A 15617-nucleotide genomic window follows, 5' to 3' on the forward strand; every position below is an offset into this window, starting at 1 on the left:
CAGGTGGGGGGGAACATAAATTCTCTTTAAGTTGGTGGACCTCTTCAATAAGTTTCTCCAAAGTATTCTCTTTTAGTTGGTGGCCACTGGTTTGTTCAGGTGGGGGGGAAGATAAATTCTCTTTAAGTTGGTGGAACTCTTCAGAGAGTTTCTCCACAGCCGAGACGCAGGCCTGTAGGGAAGAGGAGAGATTTCCTTCGTACTCCCGGAGTTGTTTAGCCATGTCACCCACTGTGGGATCTTCACCATCTTTCCAGGTTATTATTGCCAATGTGCTGGCCCATGTTGATGGTGCATTCCGTACAAACTTCCGCCATATGGGTCGAGTACACTGGACTTCATCTGGATCTGTGGATGTTTGTGCATCGTTTAAGTCCTTATAAATTACTTCCCGTACGGCTATTTCCCTCAGGTACTGAATTCCCTTCTCCATGGTGGTCCACTTGACTGGTACACATACAAGTTCTTCCTTGTAGGGATACCTTCCCTTCACAGCTAACAGGAGACGCCTCCAGAGGCTGTGAGATCGTGCTCCATCTCCAATTGCTTTGTCAATGCTTGCATCTCTAGCAAGGGATCCCAACCGCTTGGCTTCCCTGCCCTCTAATTTCACACCATTGGCTCCAGTGTCCCAGCACCGGAGCAGCCAGGTGACAAGCTGTTCACCTATACAGCGACCAAAATCTTTTCGCACATCTCGTAGCTCACGCTGGTATAGGGTTCGGGTAGTTACTGTTGACTTACTGACATCCTCATCCTCATCTTCATCCTCCTGCACACTTGATGGCCCAGCCTCGTCTTCTCCAGACCCAGACTTAGCAGAAGACTTTCTGCGTTCTAAACGACCTGCGTCTCTATACCATTTTTTCACCTTTTCTACAGGGGCAACTTGCACTGCTACAGCTCGCCTCTCCGACCCAGCCACAGGGTCTGCCACGGGGATTGGAATACCCTCTGCAGGGTCAACTTGCACTGCTACAGTTCGTTTCTCCGACCCAGCCACAGGGTCTGCCACAGGGGTTGGAGTACCCTCTGCAGGGGCAACTTGCACTGCTACAGTTCGTTTCTCTGACCCAGCCACAGGAGTGGGAATGGCTGCGGGAGCTGGAGCCGGGACGGCTGCGGGAGCTGGAACGGCTGCGGGAGCTGGAACGGCTGCGGTAGCTGGAGCCGGGACAGCTGCGGGAGCTGGAGCCGGAACGGCTGCGGGAGCTGGAACGGCTGCGGGAGCTGGAGCTGGAGTGGCTGCAGGAGCCGGGACTGGAACGGCCGCAGGGTCTGTCACTAGGTTGATAGTAGCATCAATTGCAGCTCGATAGGCACAAGCCAGACCCCAGTACGCCACAGTGATTTGTGTCACTTTGGAACTGCCAGAGTCATGACACCTTTTTTTCAAGCATTCTACCAGTTTTTTAGGATTTTGCAGTTGTTCAGGGGTGAATGTCCAAAACACTGGAGGTGCCCACTGCCCTAGAAACCTGCCCATATCCTCCCACACTCCCTGCCACTCGCAAATATCCCGCCTCAAGACAGATCTCCGGATGAGATTCCTAAGTAGTTGTTTAACCTTAAACAAAACCTGAAGCGCATTCAGGAGACATAACAACAAGAACATGCTGGTCTGAGCATCCCAAGGATATTCAACATCTTGGAGAGCTACCGTAACTAGCTCGGGGGATAAGAGGGTGGTGAAGGAGGAAGGGAGAGTGAACAGGTAGGAAAAAATATCTTCCCCTGTCCCCTCCAGAGACTGACTCCCTGATGAAAAAAGGCAATAGGTGTAATTGCTAATAGTTTCTGAGATATGGTTTCCGAAGTATAGAGTCGACGACAGTGCTGAGTACAAATACCAGGTTAGAGTCATGACCAGGTACTTCATCATTTCATAAGCCATCGTTATACCACACAGTACCATAACAATCTTAAACCAGGGCCCAGAAAGGGTAAACAGCACGACAGGGAGCACATACAGAAAGTAACTTGCTATAAAACTCAATTTGGGAAACAGGCACAGCAGACTTGAGATTAAGGCAATCAACATTGTGACTAGCAACTATTAAGCAGGTCGAATACTTATACCAATTTTAGTTTAACACACTCTGGTCAAATCTGTCGATATCTCAACCCTTCGAGCCCCACGTTGGGCGCCAAATGGGCTGTTGTGGTTTAGCCCGGCTGGCAGTCAAACACCACACAGCCGTTCGCTCACCCTCCCCCCTCCCTCTCCGGGATGGGGGAGAGAAACGGGAAAGTGAAGCCTGTGAGTTGAGATAAAGACAGTTTATTAAGACAGGGAAAAGAATAACAACAATAATAATAATAATAATAGTATTAATAGTAATAATGTGTACGAAATAAGTGATGCACAATGCAATTGCTCACCACCCGTTGACCGATGCCCAGCCTATCCCCGAGCAGCCGGCCACCCCCCCCCCCCGGCTAGCCACCCCTATATATTGTTCAGCATGACGTCAGATGGTATGGAATACCCCTTTGGCCAGTTTGGGTCAGCTGTCCTGGGTCTGTCCCCTCCCAGCTTCTGCTGCATCCCTAGCCTGCTCGCTAGCAGGACAGAGAGAGGCTGAAAAGTCCTTGGCTTGGTGTAAGCACTGCTCTACAACAATTAAAACATCAGCATGTTATCAGCGCTCTTCTCATTCTAATCCAAAACATAGCACCCTGCCAGCTACTAGGAGGAAAATTAACTCTGTCCTAACTGAAACCAGGACAGTTTGTTTGTTTGTTTCTTTTGTTGGTTCTTTGTTTGGTTTTGCCTAATCTTTAGCTGGCAGATGAACTCCATCATTACTAAATGTACCTAATCAACCACAGTGTATTTCCTTACACAGAAGTTTTGTAATCTCAGTGTTTGAAATCTACCATTGAGTGTTTGTTACGTTCTGATGATGAATCCTTGTCATCCAGCAAAGTAGCTACCTCTCTCAACTGTATCACTGACTAGATCAAACAGAAACTAGATTGGTCATGTAACCCATCCAGAGCAACCAAGGAAACTTTTTTTCTTTCCCATTTAATTCCATTCCATATACCTTTCTAATTTTGTTTTGATCCCATTGAAAATAGGTGTGAGTTATAAGACTTCAAAACAGTAAACACTGATGATGGTCCTGTCATGCCATGAGGAAGATACAACCATGATCTCACCAGCCCAGTGTACCCATATAGGCATATAACTTATTTATGCTTAAGAAGAAGGAAGGTAAATCCTTTTTTTTTTTTTTTTTCCATTTTTTTCCCAGTTCCTCCTACCAAGATATCCTTGCTACCAAAAGGAGAAAAACATCTCTAATTCTCTAGCTTACTGACAGCCTTTTTTAAGCACCACATTCTCTTTGAAAAATTTAGAGTCCAGCATGACCTGAAATACCATATCTCCACTGAAATCTGACCATTGTTTTCGTTATGCAAAGTAATGATGTGTTACAATGATAATACCTTTAGACTAACTCAAGAGGGACCCCATACTTTCTTGTCATCCTTCATAGCTCTGGTCACATTGAGTTGATAACATATCCCTCCCTCTACAACAGTTTTAGCCAGTAATCTGCACAGACTGCTTTGGTGAAGTGACACCACCAGGCAAATGCCCCAGTTTGCTGTGTCTGACGAAGAGTTTCCTAACTGCTTTCTACCTTGAAAACTGGGTCTTTAATTTGCATCATGAAAGAGGTGGGATATGTCCAGTGATCAGTACAACCTTTGCTTCTGCACTGACTCATCAAGGTCTTCTTGTGACCGTGTTTGGATGTTCTGTAGGAATCAGATCAGAGACTTAGTGCCTCACTTCACGAGTTCCTGATTGCAACTGCAGCCAAGACAATAAATGATGAGTAATACATTTTATGTAATCAATACTATCATTGTCTGAGGCTCTGTAGTGGTACAAAGATGGGCTCCTGTCAGTGTCTTTTTGAAAAATAGGGCCTTGTAACTTTAAAACCTTGACCAATTTCCATCCCCACAGATAACTCCCCCAGTACTGTCTCTGTGTCCTATTTCTAGCCCTTCCATTGATTGCAAATCTTTAGCCATAATATGCCACCTGACCTCTTCATATTATACTGTATAAAAAACATGCATTTATTCAGCACCATATCCCGTACCCTGATTTTTGACTTCCTGTTTTTTGTCCAGACTACTACTTGGGATAGAAAAGAGAAAGTTCTCCCCTTGCAAATAAATTGCTTGACTCCTTGGCAAATAGCAGTCCCTGTTAAGTCTGGAAATATGGGAGAGGCACATTCCGTTTGTTATACACCAAGTGAGTTTACTGTACTAAATCCTATAGTTTTGTTGTTGTTAATGGACTTTGCAAAAGTCACATGTAAAATGCCATCAGAAGAATGTAATTCTAGTATCCATATCAGCTGAATCTCAATTGCTCTGTTGACCAAGTCAAAAAGATTTGTGAGACTTGCTCCAAAAGTATCACGTGAGATGGTAATACTGATTGTCTTGATCTTCATATTTCTCATGGCACCTTGTGTCAGCTACTTTGACTGACCTGACTCTGGCATTAACCCCAGGGACATACTGTCCCATAATAGAAGTACTCTTATTCTTATAAAAGTATCACTACAGTGGGTTACACCTGTAAACACTCCTGAAAAAATAAGAAGTTAGCATTAGTAGCCATGCAGCAAACATATGGTGTCTCAGAGCAGCTGGGAAAACACTGTGCTCCAGCTTTCTTCATGTAAAGCACTTTTCCTCTGCCAACTGCATTTTGTAAAACAGTTCAAAGCCTTTCACCAGCTTTCAGGGAGCTGCTTGCCACAGGGAAATGCTTGTGAAAGGAGTGGGCAGGCAAGCACCCAAACAGCAGAAGTCATACAATACCTAGCTATATCTCCCTGTCTTCCAGCTTCTTCACAGACTGTTGGGGATAACTGCTGAGAGTGAAAATTATTTAGATACAAGTAAGCTCCCAGCAACCACAGGATGACAGGCCACACTATCAGATAAACTGATAAACTGAGCATCAGCCTTATAAATGATCATTTTCTAGGACTGATATGACTAAGCCTCTTCCTGCCTTCTTTCCACTTCCTTCTTTTGACCATGCCCCACTGAAATCCTGCTCTTCTTGGACCACTCTTCTTCTCTGTGGTCAAACTCCTCCTGATCCATTGTCTTGCCCATAACTGTTACAGCCTGTAACAGTTGATACTGTCAACTTCAGGTCCATCATTTAAGCAAATAAAAACACTTGATAGGTCCAGAACATCAGTTGGTTAGCACCTAGGACCTCCATTGCACCTTTTTTTTCCTAAGGCAGACAGCCTACCTTCATCTCTCTATTAGGTCCCACCAAATCCTGCAGCTGAACTTCAGGTAATGGCAATGGCTATCTGATTTCTTGTCCTGGTTATCATAGTTCACCTTCAGACTTAAAGAAATGAAGAATGTTAAGAATATCAAGTCTCTCAGTAGAAATTTTCAAATAAATAGAAGACAGGGAAAAATTGAATCATAGTCAAAATATTTTCTTAGGTCCAGTCAACACAAAAATCTCTCTAGTGGTGCAGCCACATACCATTTTCAATTTCCCAGTTCATAATATCTTCATATGACAGCTACTCCTCAAAGTCTAGAAAAACAGGAAGAAATAGAGGATCACCCACAAGAATCCTATGTTCATTATGTGTCTCTAATTAATATTTTCCCATTAAGGAAGGGGAACCATATTATATATCCTGAATCCTTGCTGAACATAAAGGAAAGCAGTACATCCCAGTTTTGCTCAGAATAAATGAATACACCCCAGTAAAATAAAGCAACACTCTCAAATGTTAGTGATACCAGCATCTTTATCAATGTATTACAACTCTTCCTCTCTCTTAAAATACTGAAGAGAAGGAGAGAAAAAGAAAAAAAATATATATATATCCTTCAGGCTTCAGAATATTCAGGGGTCAAATTCTTGAGAAGACAAATCCTTCCTTCTCATCCCCAATTAGTAATAAAAATAATAATAAAATATTAATTGCCACCAACTTATCTGATCTTAAGCCTGGGAATTAGCTTCAGCTGTGACAGCACATGATTAGCTCTGAAACCAGACCCCTAAGTCATACAAGGTTCCACAGGTAAAGATCAGCACAGAATCATAGAAGGAACCTGTCTCCACACAGGATCACTAAAAATCAGGCAGTATGTCTGAGCACATTGTCGAACACTTTTTGAACTCCGTCAGGCTTGGTGTTGTGACCACTTCCTTGGGGAGCTTATTCCAGCACCCAACCATCCTCTTAGAAAGAACCTTTTCCTAATATCGAACCTGAACCTTTGCTGGTAACCGGAAAGAAGAGATCAGTGCCTGCTCCCTCATGAGGAAGCTGTAGGCCACCGTGAGGCCTCCCTCAGTCTCTTCTGAACAGGCTGAACAACCCAAGTGACTTCAGACTCTGCTTATGTGTCTTCCCCTCTAGACCCTTCACCGTCTTTGTAGCACTCCTTTAGAAACTCTCTAATAATTTTATTTCCTTCTTATACTGTGGTACCCAAAACTGCACGCAGCACTTGAGGTGAGGACACACCAACACAGAGTACAGTGGGCCAATCACTTCCCTCAACCAGCTAGCAATGCTGTGCTTGATGCACCCCAGGATAAAGTTAGCCCTCCTGGCTGCCAGGGCACACCGTTGACTCATATTCAACTTACCATCGACCAAAACTCCCTTTCTGTGGGGCTGCTCTCCAGCCACTTGGACCTGAGTTTGTACATACATCCAAGGTTGCCCCAACCCAGATGCAGAATCTAATACTTGTTCTCATTAAACTTCATTGTTGGTGATTGCCCAGCCCTCAAATTTGTCAAGATCTCTCTGCAAGTCCTCTCTACCCTCAACAGAATCAACTGTTCCTTCCAATGCAGTGTCATCTGCAAACTTATTCAGTATACCTTCAAGTCCTACATCCAAGTCATTTATGAAAATATTGAAGGGAACTGACCCCAAAATAGAGCCCTGAAGAACCCCACTAGTTACTGGTTGCCAGCTTGGTGTAACCCCATTTAATATAACCCTTTGAACCTGATCCATCAGCCAGCTGTTCACCCATCATATTATGTATTTATCTAGCTGTATGCTGGATATTTTGTCCAGAAGAATACTGTTGGAAAACACATTGAAAGCTTCACTGAAATCCAAAAATATTACATCAGCTGGCTTCCCTTGGTCAACTAGCTGGGTGACCTTGTTGTAAAAGGTTAACATGCCTTAACCTCTATACAAAATCTATTCAGCAGTCAGTGAAGGCTACCCAGAATTATATGAAGTAGGCCTTTAGAAACTGGGCTTATGTATTCTCTACTAGTTCTGTATCTCAGAGAGTTCCAAGATGTTATTTTACTATTTTGTAAAGAGAAGAGAGAATGGTGCTACAAGTATTTTCAACTGAATTTTTGAAGTGTGAGAATAGCTATTTTCCCTCAATACCTCACAGACCATAGAGTGTATATTAATGCATTTACATAAATAAATAAATAGAAAATAAATAAATAAATAAATAAGTAAATGTAATCTGATTCTTACTCTTAGAAACTGTGATCAGAAGATCAAAGGGCATCCTCTCCTCATTGAGCAACATCTACTAGAAGAAAAAGTCTGATCCAGCCCTACATTTATATACTTCAGTGTAATCTTTCTCCTCTACTAAATGTAGGGAAGGATGAAAAATAGATCTTAGTACTGCCACTTAGTTAATGTAACATGAATTGTATAAGAGAAGGAAAAATAACCATACTGGCTCTGTAAAATTACCAAGAATATATATATATTAAAACTGCAGGACTGAAAATCACACTTGGTAAGAAGGAGACATCTTTACAACATGAGTTTTAGAGACCAACTATTCTTCAATAGGCAAATTATGTCAATGTCTACAGAAGTAGAAAAGACATGTTAACAAACCTGGTTCTCCCTTTAGAACTATTAGTAGAGGAGTCATAATTTATGTAGGCTATGGTATGAATAGCATAAGGGAATGGTATATCAGATCTGACTATCAAGACTGTTGGTGGATGGGCATGCTAGATAGGCACATTTAGTCTTTGAAGTCTGCCAGCTACCGGGAAAGCTAGTCTGAGAGGTACACAAGAGCCGTGCAGGAAACTAAATTATGCTGTACACTGACATTTTTTGCATCTTCTAATCTACTTATCCACTCCTCCTGTAGCATTCCATTGGACCATTACATATATGAGTGTGCATCAGGAAAACTGTATGTTTCCTACTTCTTTTACTACTGGTAAATATATCAAAATAAAATCATAAATATTTTAACTTTGCAAGAAAAAGTTGAAGTTAAATCTGCTATTTAAAAGTGTGACTCAAAAAAAAAAAAAAAAAAAAAAAAAAAAAGATTTTGGGTGAAATGAGACACATAAAGTTACAACGCCAGACAAGAAGATAGATATATTTTGAAATCTGTTTCCATATTTCTTCAGTTTGTTCATTAGTTGCAATGTTTCTTCTCAAGTCCTTCATCAAAAACGTTTTAAATATTCACAGTTCTTCAACATAAATATAATAGAATAAAAATATTATTTTATATATACACATCGATATATACATAATCAGTATACAATAATAAAATTATTTCTTCATTTGTTTATTGAGGGAGGAAGAGGAAGAGTAGAAAGCAAGGAGTATTAAAATACAACACACATTGCCTAATGAAATGATATTATGAAACCAAGATTTTTCATTAATAACTACAAATATGACTAAACAAATTATTCAGTGTTGAAAATAATGCCCCACTTTTGGAGAGAAACATATATAGTTCACTACAAAAGAGATGAACAGATACAAGATACCAGAACTTAGCTTAACTGATATTATCTCAAAGATGCATGTGCACAAATGTGCATTAATTTATAAGAACATATGTATCTGCTAGTATTGATGATACTAGAGGTTTGTGTGCTTGATTTGACTAGTCCCAAATATTCTGTCTTTTATACTGATATTGTCATTTACATCTTTTTTTTGTTAAATAAGCATACAAATATTTGATAAAGTGTTTGGGACTGTGAAATGGGCAAACACTTCTTCTCTCTTAAAATGTAAGTTCACTACTTTGAGGTTAAAAACATTTCTTTTTCCTTAAAAAAAAAAAAAAAAAAAAAAAAGTTGAAACAAGTGTGCAAATCCTGCCCAGACAAAAAATACTGTGCATTTGTAATCCACTCATTGTTCTGTGATCCTAAACCAGCTAGTAAACAGTCTTATAACTACAGTATTGCAAGGTAAGAGGACCTGAATGTGCTTAAATTCATTGCAACATTGCAACAACTTCATTGAGAGATAATGCCATTGTTCCAAAGAGCACAAAAATTCTCTAGATTTTGGGAAAGGAATGATACCCAATTGACATAACTGAGGAAATGAAAGCCAATAGAATATAATTTTCTGACATAAAAATTGGTTAAGGCAAGCACTGTTCTTCTAAAGCATCCCATACAATCTGTAATAACCACTTGAGGGCATCTCTTTATTTTAAGGTCCTATTAAAAGACAACAGCTTTCAGAAGCAACTTAAGAAGAGATTTTGGTACTGAAAACATTCAAAGGAAAGACTGCCACCTACTGAATCTTTCTGTCCCTTTTCCATTAAGTCCTGAGAATGTTTCCCATCCTTTAAGCACTGGAAAGTTCAACTTTTTCCTTGCTGAACTTATTCACCTGTCAGGATAGCAACACCACTGAAATAAAAATAAATAATTTATGTTTATCCTGTTGAAATTTCTATAAAAAGTGTAAAATTAAGTATTGGACCTTGGTTTTTAATCAAAGTTTCTCTTCCAGGTTAAAAAAAAATACTGTCTGAGGGCATAGATAGATTGCATGATAAATATAAGTCCAGTTACATGAAGCAAAAAATGCCTTCCAAAACCATTGCAATTCTTGAGTAACTTCAACGAGTACCTTACAAAATAACCCATCCATATTTGTTTTCCTAATCTAGTTTTCAAATAAGCCCAAAGGCATTTTTTTTTCAAATAGGGGCCTGGCATATTTTTCATTTTACATGCTAAATAAATAAATAAATAAACAAACAAAAATATACCCCACAGTTCCAATAGAAAATACTACAACATGGCTCCTCAGCAGTAAAGACAATAGCAAGATTTTTTTTTGGGGGGGGGGGGGGGGGGAGGTGGTAAGCAAATAACCCCCAATAGATTGGGGGTTAGATAATGTTTATCAAAGGAGATTGAAACTGAAATACAAAGTTCAGTGTATGTTTATAACTTCTAGTGGCCTTACTCTCGGTCTAGAGATTACTGATAATTTCTCAGTATTATAAATTCAGCTATAGATAGTGTCCATGGTTGGTACTGGGTTGAATGAAAAGCTTGACCTACCAAACTGGGTCAGTCTGTTAGCTCTAAGGTGGGCTTCAATATTCAGATCTCCATGAATTACAATTATTTATTAATTATTTAACATATAACCCAAAAGCTAGAACATTTCTTGAGACTGTTTCACATTAAATTCTATAAAAAATATTTTCAGGGAAAAGACAGAATTTGTCTCAAAATATTTAATTTAAGCTTTTTTTTTTCTAACTCCTTTTTTATATCTCCGAGGTAGCCATATTTAGAGGAAGAAATAAATGTCTTTCACTGTTTAATCTGAAGTGAAGCATTATGAACCTTTTCTTAGCATCTTTCATTTGTTTCTACTACTACCTAGACAAGTTGGATCAAATTAAATAATTTCAAGCAGTGTCTTCAGTCAAAACAAATTAAATAGCTCTTTTGTTCCTCCCACTTTCTCTAGTTTGCACTGTAGACATTAATAAGACCATGGAGTAGGTTTCGTAGGTGAAGAATAAATAACATTATATTTTTTCTACTTTTTTTCACCTCACACTTAAGCTTGTCATCAATGTATAGCTCCTTTACTTCAACCTAGGCTACATGAGGCAATGTTTATACGGAATAAAAGTTATCATCTTTTTCTATGGATATCACATCACATTAACAGATCTGGTAAAACCATTTCCACATTTGTGATTATAACATATTTCTCGTCAAAATATTAAATGGTGGTAAGGAAAGGGTACTTTATTTTAGAGCCCTTTATTTCAGAGCCCTTGTCCTCAGAGAATCCCAGTACATCAACGAGTTTTGAGAACAACAAAAAAAAAAAAAAAAAAAAAAGGTATTTCTGAGTGTTCTGAAAGGAATAGGCTAGCAAGGCTTTCAGCTTGATTTATTTTTCTATGTAGGAATATGTTCTCTGAGTTTCTGATTTTGATCTGATTTTGAACTGAAGTATATTACTGTAGTTTTGTTAATACACAACTGTGTCAATAAGGGCCACTTTCTCCAGATCCCTAGCCAGGTAGCATGTATTAAGCTGTAGAGAATCATTTTGTGATTCCTGCATCTTATTTTCTTTGCTTAGCAAACCTCCTCTCATCAGTCACTTTTTTTCTTTCCCTGCCTTTACAGGACAATTCTTGAGGTTCTGACCAGCTGCAGATCTGTTTTCAGCTCTCCCAGAAGCAGACAGTTCCATCTGAGCACTGATTTGCTCTCCAGTTGGCACCAAATGTGCTGACTAGATCTTTTCTGACTACACTGGAAGCACAGACTTTCAACCTACGTAAACCTGGAGTAGAATCCCATACATACTATCTTTTCTTCAGCTGGCTTTTAACAGGCTATACTGGGGAGCACAGGAAAGGGAAGAAGTCTGACTAGCAAGCTTTTAATCACCATTTTAATCACTAGACTTAATTAAACGTTTTCAAAAAGCTAACATAGTGGTACATATTCCTGTCATAATAGCATATATTGCTTAATCTGAAAAGTCTAAAATAGAGCATTGTGAATATCAGGTGTCCCCCTAATTTGGCATCACAATACTAGAAATTATTTGTAAATGAAAGAATGTGGTTTCATTAATTGATAGATTCTGTATACTTAATACATTACCATATCACCAACATTGTACGGTTCTGACAACTCCAAAAAAAAGGCCATAATATTTACATAAAAGTTTACCCATATACATGATCAACTCAATAATATTGCTGCAATATTATCACACTCTCTATATAAGGGGGACTAAGCAAGGCACACACTACATTCCACCTAGCAAATACGTTGTTCTTGAAGTCAGAGCTGGTACCAGGAGACTGGCTGATAAGAGCTGGAAGGTGTAAAGAGCTGGAAAGTGTTTTAGCACCATATACTCAGAAAGAAGGTAATTATCTTCAGAGAGTGACATATCAAAAGGCATAACAAAATCAGATATAGAGGCTAGTCAACAAAGATATTCTGTAATTGCAAATGATGACATTTGGCAGCCTGCTGCCTAGCAGAAGTTGTACACCTGATTTAAATGACAAGGTTCTTCACAGATTGTAGAAGATACTTTCTGAAACTTAAACCTTGCAGGTAGAAAAAGGCAAGAGGAAGGTAGCATTCTTAGTCTGCTGTTGTATTTAAGGGTCACAACCTAGGTAAGATATTAAAGATGAAATACGAAAGCTGCAGTTAAAACCTGGAGAGAACCATGTTTAGATCCCATCTCTGATTACACTGGAATACAAATTTGGAGTTTACATCACTCTCCTGCCATGTTAGTGGTTTAACCACCAATCTATTAATGTATTTTGACTGTTTGCCCCTGAAATACTCTCTTATCAATTGAAATGTTCAATATTTGATCCACTGTGCTTGACAAATAGTGAAAGTAACCATTTTTAAGTTGCGGTACACATCTAGAAGCCCCGAATTCCAGTTCTTGCTACAAGCAATATTTAAGTGTTTGATCCAATGGAGATTAAATTTATTGGATAATACTAATGAGTTATTACCCAGAATATCCTGCTATGCAAGCAACCATTTAGGATGGTGCTGACCAAATTCAGCCACTTGCTCCACAGCGCATTGTCTTTTACCCATGCAGAAGGTATTTGAATTGTTCTTTCCCTATGAGTGCCTGAACCACAACATGTAGGAATTCATCATCTACATCTCCTTAATGTTTGTGTCTGCGTGAGTCATGATCCCTCATTAAGGGGCTTGCAATGGGTAGAAAATGAAACACAGGAACTTCTGTCTGAACATAAGGAAAAGCTTTTTCCATATGAGGATGACTGAACACTGGCACAATTGCTCAGAGGTTCTGGATTCTCCTTCCCAGGAGACCTTAAAAACCTGTTTGGACATGGTCCTGGGCATCTTGTTCTAGGTGGCCCTTCAACAGTGGTGTTGGGTTAGGTGACTTTCAGAGGCCGCTGCCAACCTCAACTGGTCTGTGATTCTGTGATTCATTACTACTGAATATGTCTTCTCTACAGTGAAGAGGACTGTGTAGTTTGGGTGAAGCGGACTGTCTAGTTTGGGGATTGTGACACTGGACTTCAGTGTCAGAAACATAAGTTTCAATGGCTTTTGTTACTTACAAACTGTCATATTATTTCCAAACTATAATAATTATGTTAATGTCATGAAAAGTTTAGAAGCATGTAATGTTGCATTAAGGGGTCTAACATGCCTATAGAGCTCATAGTAGATTTATTCCAAAATGAATAAGAAATCAGAAATATTTATTAGACTTCAGCATGCATGGGAAAATATAAAAGGGCTGGAGGGAGATGGGAGAAATGGAAATTAAGCTTCAAGGATTCTTTCAGAGATGTAAAACAAAACACAATGACAATTAAAAATAATGCAATGTTCAGAGTAATAATGCCCACTTTGTATTTTTCTATACTCTGCCTTGATTTGCTCAGTCCAGAAGAGATTTGTGCTTGATTACGGGGCTGGTGATGGCATACTAGAGTCATCTTCCTATTAGAAAATACTATAAAGTTACAGTGGGAACTTAAAATGAATTTTCAAGACAGACTATTGCAAGGAATGTGGACACTGTTGTTTCAGTCATTCCCCAGGCAATGCCTCTCAGTTTTAGGGCGTTGAAAGGCTGCTGCAGATCTGACCTGACTTTGATACTTCCTCCAGCAGCTTTTCACTGTTTCAGAAATCCTATCCTATACATCCAGAAGAAGCTGGAATTACCAAGGATTGCATGTAATTTTGTGCTGTTGTTTTCTGTCCCCTTTGTAGTACAACACACACATGCCATGCCTTGAGGATACATGGTATCTTGACATGTGTGCAGGAGAGTGATAGAATAACAATGTCATTGATGCTCAACGTTCCAACAATTACTTTACTTGATGAAACTTCTTTCATTTTCTTGCTTGCTTGCTTTCCCTTCTTTGTCTCCTTCCTTTTTTTTTTTTTTTTTAATTTATTTTATTTATTTCCTTCTTTCTTCCATTATCTCTGTAGACCTTGATTACCTAAAGGACATGCAAAATCGCTGCATCAAACACTAAATGATGCATGTAAAAGAAATGGAAATATACTTGCCCTCTGAGTGGTGCTATGCAATCACTGCTCTGCTGCTAGGCTTCGTATGTATATCTGCAATATTAAGCTCAGACACAAGCAGGAAAAAGCCAAAGCCCCCAAGTCACATGTAGAAAGAAAATAACTGTTTCCTCATCTCTTGCAAGCAGCCAATCTAAGCTCACTTTGAAGTGTTTTAAACAACTGAAGTGTTAGACAAAAATGTCCTTCACATTTGTGAGAAGAGACTGAGTACATAAATCCAACAGATCATTCTCATAGATCAAGAAGGCAGAGCTCCTTTTACTTCCTGGTTAAACATTCTGAAAGGTATCTTTCATACTGTTATTTTGAATTTGCTTTAATTTCTAACAAATATTAGAAACCACACACTCGTTTACAAGCTAAACAGTGACATGAAAAAGTTGTTTGGTTAGTCTGCAAAAATGGAGCTTTTACACAAAAGCTCCTCTGTTGTTACATCCATCCGTGGCTGGCTGACTTGTTTGATAAGCATAAATGAACAAACAAACTAAAAAATATATATATTTTTTTAATGCTGCTAGTGTACCAACATTTACTAGTCTTGATTCTGACTGCAGTCAGTACTATATAATTACATATTATTACAGCTCTAATGACTTCTATAAATTCTCTAACAGATGTGGAAATCTAGCTTTCTCCCTGTCTTTAGTTTAATGTGAGGGGATTTCTTATGCTTGTACTAAGAAAACTGAATTAAATCCAGGATAGTAAGAATCATGAGTAAACATTTAAAAGCTTATGTGTGACAAAGTAAAAAATATCCTATTAGATGGAAAAGTGGAATAGACATTTAACGTTATATCTCTTGACTCAAGCAATATCTCTTTGATCCAAATGTTTGTGCGCTTTTTAGCATTCATCGGGAAACAGTCTACTTTTAAAAATATTCTGTGCTTCTTGCTTTAGCTGCAACCAGAAGTACAAAATACCAGAGGTGTACATTTCTCAATTTTTAACTAGACAGAGAGAAATGGAATCCATTAGCAATCTGGTGATATTCCCATGCTAATCGGCAGGTCTGAAAGGCTTTTGGTAAATATTGGCAATGGCTTTCCCAAAGATGTGAATGAATAAACACAAACTTTAGAAGTTCAGCTAATATGCTGAACTCAAATTCAGTTCACTCAAATATGCAACATCCGTTACATGTACTTGATAAATTAACAGT

The 15617-nt window shown here is 39.0% G+C and overlaps 1 protein-coding gene across 1 annotated transcript in view; it reads right to left on the reverse strand.

Annotated features, from left to right (window-relative positions):
* The window catches only part of IL1RAPL1 (interleukin 1 receptor accessory protein like 1), a 786863-nt gene that overhangs the window by 739943 nt on the left and 31303 nt on the right, over positions 1-15617 (reverse strand). The gene's annotated exons all lie outside the window — the stretch shown is intronic.

This window comes from Cygnus olor, chromosome 1, assembly GCF_009769625.2.
Source record: "Cygnus olor isolate bCygOlo1 chromosome 1, bCygOlo1.pri.v2, whole genome shotgun sequence".
Classification (NCBI taxonomy): Eukaryota; Metazoa; Chordata; class Aves; order Anseriformes; family Anatidae; genus Cygnus; species Cygnus olor.